Source organism: Ovis aries, chromosome 6, assembly GCF_016772045.2.
Source record: "Ovis aries strain OAR_USU_Benz2616 breed Rambouillet chromosome 6, ARS-UI_Ramb_v3.0, whole genome shotgun sequence".
NCBI classification, from domain to species: Eukaryota; Metazoa; Chordata; class Mammalia; order Artiodactyla; family Bovidae; genus Ovis; species Ovis aries.
Window position 1 is genome coordinate 62791546 of NC_056059.1, and position 13331 is coordinate 62804876.

Genomic DNA, 13331 nt, shown 5'->3' on the forward strand with positions numbered 1-13331 from the left:
AATATATTTTCTGTTTTGGCTGGGATTTTGCATCATTTATAAATGATTTCAGGAAATAATAGAAAGCCTTACCATCATCCATTCACTTTCACTAAGAAAGACAGCATATTTTCTTATTTATTTAATTTTTTTGCCTTTATGAATAGTTTCAAAGATAATTTTCAGATCAAATGTAATAATTTCAAATCATATTTTGTGTTGAATATCTTCAGATAAAAGTGGATATCAGTTAGTAACTGTATTTGTCTGACATGAAAAAAGGGGCTGAATATAAGTAGTTTAAATAAGATAGAGGTTTTTTCTATCACTTGAAATTCAGTCTGGAGTTTGGTTGTACAGAACTTCTACTGGGTTTCATGGCATAATCAATGTTATAGGCTTCTACTTTCCATTTACACTGCTATTCTTAACAAGCATCTTCCCTGTTAAGATTGTCTCATGGTTGAAAAATTGTGGCTGCACCGGTATCCATCATCCATCATATTTACAAAGCCAGCCATTACATCTACAATTCAGGGAGGAATGAGAAAGAGAGGGGAAAGCAAAAGGTACCTGCTTGATGAGTAAACCCCCCAATAAGCTTTATTGGAAGTCGCATCCAATTATTTCTACTTGTATATCAGCAAGCGCTGTTGTCTTCAAGTATGTCTTGGGAGTGAAGATTTATTTTTGATAGGCATAGTTCTATCCTACAGCAGATCATTTCATGAATAGATATTGGATAGCATCGGCCTATCTCTATCTATCTATCCATCCATCAATCCATTTTTCTATCTATATTTCTACTTCTATTCTAGTTTCTCTGTATTTTAACTACTGCTGAAATTCAATGTTGAAATTTGTTTTTTAGAAATACCACTATGAGGAACTGTGAAAAACTGAATTATTAACCTAGTAATAGGTCATCAGTTCTCTTTGCTGCCCAGAGTTTTCTATCACTGATCATTTATCACTATCCCTACTTTTAACAAACAAAGGACATCTTGCATGACAAAAATGAGCTCTAAATAATATATCTATTCAAATGTTAATATGAAACTGACTGCTAAATTACAGATTATTTTATGGTATTTAATTCCTCAATTGTCATTCATGCCAAGGAATGACTCAATTTCCCAACCATTTTATCTATTCAAACCTGTTAAAGTTTTCTTTATATAGTATGCTATGATTTCATTTGCATGTGACATCAATGTTTGATTCATTTATTAAATTCTGTCTCTATTCCTCTCTCATTAGCTTGAGATAAAGTAATGCAATACTGTTATTTACCATATTCTTCTTTGTGATGTCAAATCACACTTTCAATTTATTAAATAACTTTGGAAGTAAAAGCTAGGTCTGTGAAAATGTCTTTCAATTACAGATTAACCCAGGATATTATCTGAGTTCTGTCAGAAACAGAAATGACTATTGATATTGCAAACAGAGGAAATTTAATACTGGTAATTGGATATATGGGTGATGGAAGACCTGAGGATTTGTGCAGAGGAACATGAAACATTAGAAGTACACAAAGAGCGTATCATCCCCAGACAGAGAAGGTATATTAGCTCAGTCCAAAAGACTTGAGTTGTAGTTGAAACTAAAATGATATCCCTGCCCTGCCCTGTTCTGCCTTACCCTGTACGATTTGGGGCAATGATGAAAATGGCTCTCCACTGGTAACTGGATTATCAAGGATATACAGATACTTTGGAGATATTGTCTAAGGTAGAGAGAGATGTGGAAAGACAGAATGACTTTTGATTTCCTTCAGTCCTCCAATCTCTTCCTACCACTTCTTAATGACCAGATATGGTTAGAAACAGGATGGTAAGAAAGTCTGGAAAATGCAATTCCCTGTGCTAATGTCAGGTCTAGGAAAGAACAAGCAATGGGTCTGAGAGCAACCAGACAAATAATAAGCACACAGCTCTACTTTCTCCTACAAAATCCATTCTCTGCTCTTTTCTATTCAAACCTGGGGCCCTGAAAAATGACCACCATGGACTATCACCTCTATCTTTTTGCTTTTTGGCTTCCATTTGTGTTTAGCACTGGTTGAAGACTGAGGAGTTGGGAAGATTCAGTTGTGAGTATTTATTGTCTGCATGCCTCTGTGCCAGCCAGTCTGAGTTTGATGATTAGTTCTGGCTTTTCCTTGATGCTGTTCCCTTATTTATCCTCTTGAGTCTAGGTGTGTGCACAGTTCCTTATTCTTGCCAGTCCCACCACTCCTTATTTGTTCACTTAATTCTACAAATACATTTGTAAATACTCCCATCATTAAATTATCTTCATTCATGTATACCTTTTGAATGTACAGTGTATTTTCTGCCAAGCCCATGTGTGTTATATTGAGCAAATGAATAAATTTTGTCTTTATAACCACTAGAATAATTCAGTATGAGTACAGAATTGTCATGTTGGCCTTTGGTCTTGCAAACGTCTGCCTGGAATGCGGGAGACCCAGGTTCGATCCCTGGGTTGGGAAGATCCCCTGGAGAAGGAAATGGCAACCCACTCCAGTACTCTTGCCTGGATAATCCCATGGAGGGAGGAGCCTGGTAGGCTACAGTCCATGGGGTCGTAAAGAGTCGGACATGACTGAGCGGCTTTACTTACTTACTTACTTACAGAATTGTCATGTTGGCCTTTGGTCTTGCCTGTCTGTTGGCAGCTGGACTTCTTTACTAATACATTAGAAATAAAATTCATTTTAGGTAATTACTTGGTGTAACAGTCTTAAATTCACTTGCAAATGTAAGCATTGAAATTGCATGACATTTCTCACTTATAAAATGTACAGCAAAGTATCTCAGAGAGGTCTGAAGCTGGGATCACCAAGAATGCTCTGTCTGGGGACATTACAATGGTCAGTCTTATAGAAACCCATTAAAACTGGTCTGTGGTTCTTCTGGTGATATGAATGCAAAAATGAACAGTCAGCTAAATCTTTTTTGACACCTTCTGTTTTTCAAGTAACTTCAGTTCAAAATAATCCTTGTGTCAAAGTGGCATATTTTGGGTTGACATATTCTGCTGTCTCTCAAGTGTTAAGCTAACTTCCTTTGCCCTTAAGTGCTTTCTTCTGTGCAGTAATAATAATATTGCAAAGGAAATTTGAAAAGGTATGGACCTAGGACATATTGATTTTATTTACATGACCTATGAAAAGGGCCATCAGCAGGCAAAATAGTTCACTGCAATTGAAGCTTACAAGTACACAGACCCAATTTAATTATTTCATATAACTCAGATTCTTTCCTTCTTTATATCATTCTTTGGTGGATTCACAAAATTATTTAAAAAATTATTTCCGACTCCCCCACATTAAAACTATCTGAGCTACATCTTTTTGCAAAATACGCTCTTGCTAGTTACTACTGATTTAATCAATATATGACTTTTCCCACTGTAACATAATTTTCATAAGAGAGAACTCTATTGCCAAGGACAACTGGCAGACTACAGTTCATTTTTAGTTCAATCTTTGCTGAGCCCTAATCTTTGCTTAGTTCCATCTACTTGGTCCAACTCCACTGATGCCCTTAACTTGCTACACTCCTACCTCCTTTTCCTTCATCTTTCTGCTTCACCCCAGTGTGTCACTGACCTCCATGTACTTGCTTCTGAAATCAATGAATTTAACTCATATTATCTCTAGTAACTACCCTGAGAATTTTCTCTGCTTCAATAACAAGAGATTCCGTTTATGAGCAGTACCGCCCAACACACTAACCAGCATGAAGCAATGATCTCAATGCCTGACATGTAGTACGCAGGCAATAAATGATAACCTGATCTTTCTTTCTCTTATGGTATAGTGATCCCTCCCCATCTAACATGACGCTATTTACTTAAGGGCTGACAGAAAAGTCATCACTTCTCTTGGCTTTCTGTTTCTTCCCTTTCCATACAGAAGGGAGGGTTTGGGGTAGGGATAACCCATCTTTGCTCAAAATTTGAAGTGAGAGGGAGTTCCTCTGGGAATAACTTACTCTGAGCTCTAGGAAGGAAAGGAGGACAGAGAGAGACGCATCTAACAGCAGAGGGTTCCTGAGAGCTGTCAGACTGAGAACTGCCTTAAGGGCAGGGCAGTGGACATCTCATAGGCCAACTTGGGAACTGATTATTGAGGTCTAGATCTTTCTATTTTTCTCTCTTTACTCCTGATACTTTCATTAGGCCCTTGAGCCTATGGAGTTGGATTGAAAAGGACATCTAAAGAGAACTAAGATTATTTTCTTCAAACTGAGAGTTAATGGGGCTCAAAACAGAAATAACCTTACGTCAGAGAAAACATATTTCTAGCACAAATGAATTTGTGGACTGCAACATAAATATTATTAGTGTGACTATCAATTTATTTTTATTGTTTTTTTTTTGTTATAGTCACTCTGTGAGTAAAATGGCATATAGAAAATAAATATCCTAAGATCTGCAATTTCAATCATCTAAGGATGGAAACATTTTGCACAAATCAACTTGGATAAGAATTTAGTACCTTTTAATTTGTAGCCCAAAAGTTCATCTTTCACTTATATATTCCCATCACACACACACATGATAATGTATTCAACTTATCTCACTGCCCACCTGAAACCCACTGTCCTCTTATCAGCAAATATAATTATATTTTCATGGGCTTGCTTAACATTTAAATTTTTTTGCCTCTCTCCTGTCCCTGTTCATTCCCTCATGGTTTGTGTAAATTCTGTTTCCTCTCCCATACCAGTCAGTCTTGAGAGATTTTCTTTGTCCCTGCTTTTCACTCTTGGGAGCTTTCAGAGAGAGGTTTTATTTTATTATTTATTTATTTATTCTCAGATTCACACTTTTCTTCTTTATTTCACTTTCTTTTTGACTGTTGTGTTGTCAGATTTTTTCCTTTCTTTTTTTCTTTAGGTCATTTGTATAACACTCTAAAATGAATGCACCTTATAATTTTAACTATATTTAAATCACCCTTCCTATGAGGTGAATTAAGAATTTGAACAATGTTATTACTGGAGATGTTTCTTTCACTGTATTTAAAAGGTAATACTGCCACAGTTATTATTCTAAATGGTACAACAATGGCTTTTCATTCACTCAACAAAGGTGTATTGAGTACTCTCTGTGGAGCAGGCTTTGTGCCAGTCCATGTTGAAAAGACATTCTGCCTGTCCACAAAATCTTTGGGGAAGGTAGATATGCAAAAATCACAAAATAAAATGATTGTTGCTATAATGTACAATGTTCAGAGAAAACCTAGGTGGGCAACTCAAAGAGGGACTGAAAAATTCTTAATTTGAAGAATCAATCCCAACAAGAGGAATTGTATCTAGGGAGGAGTGGGAACAGGGTGATTCAGAGATACCATGCGATGCCATTAAGGAGTGAAACACAGGGGTCATGTATTACAATATAGAGTGCTTGTGTATGGTTTGGAGAGGCAGATCAAGATGACAGAACCTGAGGATGGATTTGGTTCAAGATAATGAAGGATCTCCTACATTAAATAGAAGCCATTATAGTCTACTGGGGGTGGTTATGCTTCTCCTAACAAATCCATATGCAATGCTAGAGACCCTGGTTGGATCCCTGGGTTGGGAAGATTCCCCTGGAAAAGGGAATAGCTACCCACTCCAGCATTCTTGCCTGGAGAATTCCATGGACTGAAGCGTCTGATGGGCTACAGTCCATGGGGTCACAAAGAGTTAGACAGGACTGAGTGACTAATACTTTCACTTTTCAAGGGTATGCCTGGTTAAGTACTACAAGCTGAGGGATCAATATGGTGACTCCTCAGGAAATTGCAAGGGTACTATAAATTTTTAGTATAAATTGCTATGTGGAAGATTATTTTTTGCATATTTTTATATATTAAATCTCATGTGACAATTTATAGTAGAAGACAAAATCTATATGATATTTAAAATAAAACAATAGGCTTCTAAACTATTTGTCTTATAGTGAACTACTTTGAATATTCTTCTGTCCCCAGGACTTTATCCACTAATTCTTAATGAAAACATTTAAGAATTACTACTTAGGGATGCATAACCACTGAAGAATTTTGAACAGGGTCATGGCATCATCAGATTTGCAAGTCTATGAGGTTGACATAATGGTGAAAGATGGATTGGCAGATGGTGTAGATTAGAGAAAGAGGGTGTATTTGAGAGGCTATGATATCAGTGCAAATGAAAGATGATGATTGTGTTTCATAATGGAATAAGAAGTTTGAACCCAGTTTTTGCATTTGATAATGGCTTTAAACCCTTGCTTCTCCTTCATGCCCCCTGTTTGAGAAAACTGATAAGAAATTCTGACACTTTCTTTTTTGGCTCCGGTGGCTAATGCACACCACACAAGTCCCTGACCACACAATGGAATCCTCCTCTTGGCCTTAGATCCTAACCACAATAGAAAATCTCAACCAATATCCTTAACGTTCTCTCTCAAGCCATGTTCTTAAAAACGCTGCCCATAAATCCCCAGAATACTTTATTATGTAAGTAATAAAACTTCTAATGCTCACTTGGAATGTGTGTGGTGTCACTAGCTTTGACATCTAAACCAAGCAGTAGGGGTCAACTTTGCTTCCATAGGGTGATCACACCACATAAGGTAAATATTTAGAATATAAGAAGGGAAAGATGTTGACTAACTGGATGAGGGAATATGGAAGAGGATGGACTCTCTCCCTATGGTAGAGAACAAGGCCAAGTCACACATGTGAAAGTCAGTTTGCGAGACTTTTTCCAATAAATGAGTTTTCATAAACTTTAAGTTCTTCCCTGGTGACTCAATGGTAAAGAATCCATCTGCAATGCAGGAGATGCAGGTTAGATCCCTAGGTCAGGAATATCCCCTGGAGGAGGACATGGCAACCCACTCCAATATTCTTGTTGGGAAAATTCCATGGACAGGGGAGCCTGGTGGACTGCAGCTCATAGGGTTGCAAAGATTCAGACATGACTGAAGTGAATGAGCAGAGGACAGCACAGTACATAAACTTTTAAAAATAAAGAGAATGAGAAGAGAAATAAAATAAAAAAGGAAACTAGTCAAGGGCCTTTTACATCTGAATTTCTTTGGGCTTTCTCTATTAAATACATTTTAGACTGTTTATAATAGCCAGGACATGGAAGCAACCTAGATGCTCATCAGCAGATGAATGGATAAGAAAGCTGTGGTGCATATACACAATGGAGTATTACTCAGTCATTAAAAAGAATACATTTAAATCAATTCTAATGAGGTGGATGAAACTGGAGCCTATTATACAGAGTGAAGTAAGCCAGAAAGAAAAACACCAATACAGTATACTAACTTGTATATATGGAATTTAGAAAGATGGCAACGATAACCCTGTATGTGAGACAGCAAAAGAGACACAGATGTATAGAACAGTCTTATGGACTCTGGGGGAGAGGGAGAGGGTGGGATGATTTGGGAGAATGGCATTGAAACATGTATATTATCATATGTGAAACGAACCACCAGTCCAGGTTCGATGCATGATACTAGATGCTCAGGGCTGGTGCACTGGGATGACCCAGAGGGATGGTACAGGGAGGAAGGTGGAAGTGGGGTTCAGGATGGGGAACATGTGTACACCCATGGTGGATTCATGTCAATGTATGGCAAAACCAATACAATATTATAAAGTAATTAGCCTCCAATTAAAATAAATAAATTTATACTAAAAAAATATAAAATAAATAAAGGAAGAGAGTCTCAGGCAGAGCGGGGCCAGCTTGGAGAAAGGTTATATAATATGTTCTTCAGGCACCATATGAGGGGGAGACAAAGCTGCCTTACGGGACCTGCTCTCAAGTGCTACTTAGAGGCTTACATAGTCCTGGCTATTCTACCTCATGAAAAGGGAGAGCCAATCAAAAAAAAAAAAATTGACAATAAAGATTGTTGTTGATGCAAAATAATAAATAAATACATACATTTTAGCCATTAATTGTAATGTCTGACCATAACTATGTCAACTAAAACAAGGTTACATGATAAAGCAAAAATAATTTTTGATGAAAAAATTTAAAATTGAAAATAATTTAGCTGCAGTACACACACACACACACACACACACACACACCTTTAGTCTGATTATCACAGTGGGTCTAGATGTCTAAGATGGAAAAATAAGAGTGAGAAAATAGTCATTGTTCTCTTCTATCTTTGTATCCCAAGCGTGATATTCTACTATTTTTATATTCCAGCTTTGCTTTAAAACCTTCTATAGCTCCCTTCTGTCTGTACAATAATACAAAACAACAACCCCTCCCCCAACCCCAAATTATTTTCTTTGATAGTCCAGTTCTAGACTTCCATTCTGTTTGTTACATTTTCATCTCAAATGGTCCCCCAGGCCATAAGGTCTACCCATTTTCTCAAAATATACTGCTTATTATTAACACGCCTTGTAGTTTTACTCATACCATTTTCCCTACCTGAAAGATCATACCCCTTCTTTCCGCACTCTTCACGTACCACTGTTTACAAACTCTGACTAAGCCCTCTGTCCTCCGGGATACTGACCCTGAAGACCCACCAAGCAGTGATCTCTAACTTCCCCAAAACATTTGCTCTCCTTATCTTCTCATTTTTCGCTCATTATTTTCTAAAAAAATAGAGAATGTATATGCCCACTTCAGCCACAAAAGAATTTTCAGTGTGGGCAGGAAACAAGCATTTTAGTCAATTAATGAACTATAATTTGATCTTTTTCATTTGAATCACTAACTAGATCTCTTAAAGTGATTAAATCTTACAGAATTTTGATTGCACGTAAGTGCCAAGCAAATATGGTGGAAGAGACCATTTTTGTCTTTCTTCATGTGTTTACCTGACTCAACCTTCCATTTGAGCTACACATAGTTTTTCTCTATTACTCATTCCTTTAATCATGGGGAAAATACTAGATTGCTTTGTTAGAACTTATTTTAACACATATTTTCAAATATTTTTCTTATCAGTTATGAAAGTGATAATCTTCACCTTCATATACTTAACCCATACCTCTTAGTTCTGAACTTGATTTGAAAGAGAAGGGTAATCGTTATTAGACCCTCTTATATCCTGACACACTTCTTTGTACATGAAGTTACCCGAGAGATATTTGATCCACTTACTTTCTAAAATAATGATTTCTAAAGTAATTTACGGTGACAAAATCAGTTTTGATTTAGACAGTTGAATACATGGCTGCTATTCTTAGCCTAAGTGGCTAAAATGAGGAAAATTATTTCATTAAACTTTAAACAGGTATAGTTTAGCTTCTTAAGGTAGCCCAACTGTGATGCATGGTATATTCTTTAGAAAAATACCTCCTTTCTGTAAAATCATGTATAATTTTGAAGGGGAGGAAGTAAAGGGGCAGCATTACTCAGGCTTATAATTCAGGAAATTCTCTAAATTCATCCAAACTTTAGTATTTTTTTCATCTCCTCAGTGAACATGATGAGTTACTTTTATTAAGAAAGCCATTTATCCAGAGACTGCAAAACCAGCCATTTTATTCTCTTAATTGTGTGCGAAGAATACTTAGAGCACATTATATCAAATACAGACAAAAGACTCAAAAGTTACCAATGAAACTGATGGATATGACATATTTTATTATGACAATATTTCCTTGTTTTACTTGAAAAAATTGTTTTTGACTACTTATAAAAAACTGTATTTGTTCCATAAAATCCATAATTCCATTTAAATAAAAAATCTTTTCAGTCAGCTCTCAAATGCAGATAGCTAAGTTGTTAAACATAATGATTCAGAGTTATTAAAGAGTGAAAATGACATACTTGCTTGAAATTGTATGAACAGTTTAGGCTGAGAACACAATTTCCTGGCATGAAATTTAACCAAGTCTCTTTAAAGTAAAACCAGAGGATCTTGAAGGACAATTGTTCTGTACGTTATTTCACTAGGAAAGTCAATGAAAATGTATCGAACCTCTAATGAGTTCATTTTTTTCTTATTTACAAACTTATTTTAACCATAAAATTAGCATAACCATATTTCAGAAAGTTTGTGAAATAGAAGTAGAAAAAATCACTTATAAGCATTCTAACAAAACTACTTGTCTGATTTGGAGTATGACTTATTTTCTTGGGTTACTTTGAACAAGCTATTTAATCTCTCAGAGATGCTGACTATATCCTGAAACAAGCAAAAATAATACCTTGCTGAGTTAGAGTAAAAATTGGAAATTATATACAAAATTTTGTAGTAAGTTGTTTAACAAATTCTAAGAACAAGATAAGGCATAAATTCACAAAATAATTAGGAAAAAAACATATTATGTAGAAAATTATTTGTTTTGATATATTGCTTGCCAAGATTTTCCTAATAAATGTGGTTCCATTCATTTTTATAGTATGTGTTGTATGCAGATACACACACAAGACAGATTTTTCCTATAAAGTTTGAGTAAGAAGTCTCTTTTTGAGAATTCTAGAATAATGTCTCTTTAGGATGGCTGCACAGAGATGATTTTGGATTTACCTGAACTATCAGTTCTAGGGATTCACTTCATTTATCTCTTTTGTAGGAACCTGTGATCATTGAACCCCATGAGTTCCTTTCTTTCTTGGTTTAAGTTTTTGCTTCGTGGAACACATTCAACAATAACTTCATGAGTGTCCTAGTGCAGGTTTCCTGGAGGCTGGCTGATGCTCCAAAAGAAAGAAAAGCATGCACATACCTAGAATGCATGTTGATTCCAGCCAAGTTAGGTAGCTGCCCCTCTCAGAAAGGATGGTCCTGAGAATCAACTTGTCACAAAAATTATGTCACTCAGAATTGGTTTTTTGTTCAGTCTACAGTCATGCCACCTTGAGCGTGCTGGATCTCATCTGATCTTGGAAGCTAAGCAGGGTTGGATCTGATTCTTAGTTGGATGGGAGAGTTGGTCTTTGTTTCAGCAGTAGCTAGATCAGTGTTGGTGGGTGGTACCTTGTGCTATGAGGCCCATGAATAGTCTTTGATACTGCCACCATAACTACTTTTGTCAAGAGTTCATTGTTACAAGATAGGTAAGTTGGAAGAGAGAGGCTGCTTTCTGTCAACTGAGTAAGGCATTCAGTCCACTTGGCTGTTCAGCACCTCTCCCATAGGGGTTCTATCTGATGGGCATTGGTGGTGGTGGTGGTTTAGTCCCTAAGTCGTGTCTGACTCTTGTGACCTCATTCTCTGTAGCCCATCAAGACACTCTGTCCATGGGATTTCCCAGGCAAGAATACTGGAGTAGGTTGACAACGCCTTCTCTAAGGGATCTTCTTGATCCAGGGACTGAACCCATGTCTCCTGTGTCTCCTGTATTGGCAGGCAGATTCTTTACCGCTAAGCCATGCGGGAAACCCCATATATGTAAAGAATTGACCCACTTCTAAGATGAGCTTGGCCTTTCTCCTCCTATATCAGTTTCTCATAAGGGACGGGGGGAAAGTGTCCCTATGTCAAAACTTCTTTGTATTCACTTTACACTTAATCCATCTTGATCCAGCTCTTCAGATTCTACAACCATGTATGTTGTTGTGGGTCTTACTAATATATATTGGCTCTAACCTATATCTCCTTTTGTCAAGTACATTTCTTTGTTTGATGGGCCAGCATCTCTCTGGACCATGTTGTAAGTGCTAAGTTGCTTCAGTTGTGTCCGACTCTTTGTGACCCCATGGACTGTAGCCCACTAGGCTCCTTTGTCCATGGGATTCTCCAGGCAAGAACACTGGAGTGGGTTGCCATGCCCTTCTCTATGAGGATTATGTTGTGAGTTGCCCCTAAATTTTGTCTATCAACTAGGAGGATCAGTGGAAGGAGATCCTTAGGAATGTATATTGTCCTAAAAGGCAGAGGCCTCTGAGTCATCTTGAAAAATGGGAACATTTCTTACCCTTAATGGGTAGGAGTGGGCCAGTTTTGAAAACTTAGAGGTTGAGGGAAACTCAGGTCCCCAATTTCTTGTCTGCTTCACTCATGGGTCTCCATCAAAGTTTTGGGGTCTCACTTCTTACTCTGAGTCCTGATTTTTGCATAGCACAGTTGCTAGAGTTGACAAATCAATTTTCTCTGGAACTCTACTTTGCTTATAATTAAGTCCTAGGTCTGATATTTAGTTTTTTTGGCTCCTGACATCAGCATATATAAACCTCATTTTCTTTCCTCAATGCATCAATAGCATGAGCAACTGCCATTCTATCCCATTGTCCTTATAATAACAACCTCTTCAGAACCTATCAAGTGCCCGAGATAGTGCACCTGCTGGTACATTTTCTTTAATTGATTTCCCATCCCACTTCACAATCAATGTACATTTAAAATTTTTCACTGCTGTAATATGCCAGTTGCTATCATCATTCCAATTACCACCCATGATGCCCTTCTTATTGCCAGCCAGCTGGTGATGATCTAACTCCAAAATCTCATTTTTAGACTCTGCTTCCTCAACCACTTCTGATAAGGATTGTTTTAGTAAGACTCCTCAGGAAATAGTCTCAAGGAGGAAATTTGTTTTCAAGACATTTATTCAGGAATGCTCTTAGGGATACTTGTGAAGAAGTGAGAGAGTTGGGCAGAATTAAATTCGAACTACAAGACAGAATGTAGGTCTCAGCTTATCTAAAAGGGAGCTCTGGAGCTGAGATGGCTCTTCAGAGTGATTGCAAATTGAGGATAGATGGCTTAACATTTAAACCCACCCCTGCTGGGAAAATGTCCACAGCATCTACTAACACCAACTTTTGCCAAAGCAACTTGGTTAGAGGTAGTCTGGCATCCAGATACTGGATATTTTAACATGATTCTATGCCTCCTTATGATCATTGCCTAATTTCTTCTTTTCTTTGAAAGATTGAAATTGAGACCTGACTCAGACGCTCAAGGCATTAATGCCTTATTTATTTGAAGAGTTTGCTTCTTGTGAATTGAGGTATGTATTCTTGACAACTCTTCCCCACCATATCCAGTTCTGCAATGTTCTTGGAAGTGTGTGCTGAAATTGTTATTTACCCATCTTCCCTGTGTCCCTCTTCCCTTTTCCCAATTTCAAATCTTCCTTACAGCCAACCCCTCATTATACAAGATTTTTTTCAGACTTCTCATGTCTGTGGTAACATGGGTCCATTTTTTCTATTATCCTTTTTTTTTTTATTTTTTGTAGGTCTTATAATGGGGCAAATAACTGTGGGAACTGAGTAGTTCCCAAAGTTTAAATAGTTTAAATCTGATTTTGTGATGCTTCATTGAGCTTCCAGTTACTTTTTATGAAGTTGCAATATAATTTTAAATATTTCCTCTGTAAAAGAATATCTTATTATAAGACACCTGGCACTGAGAGGTGTTGA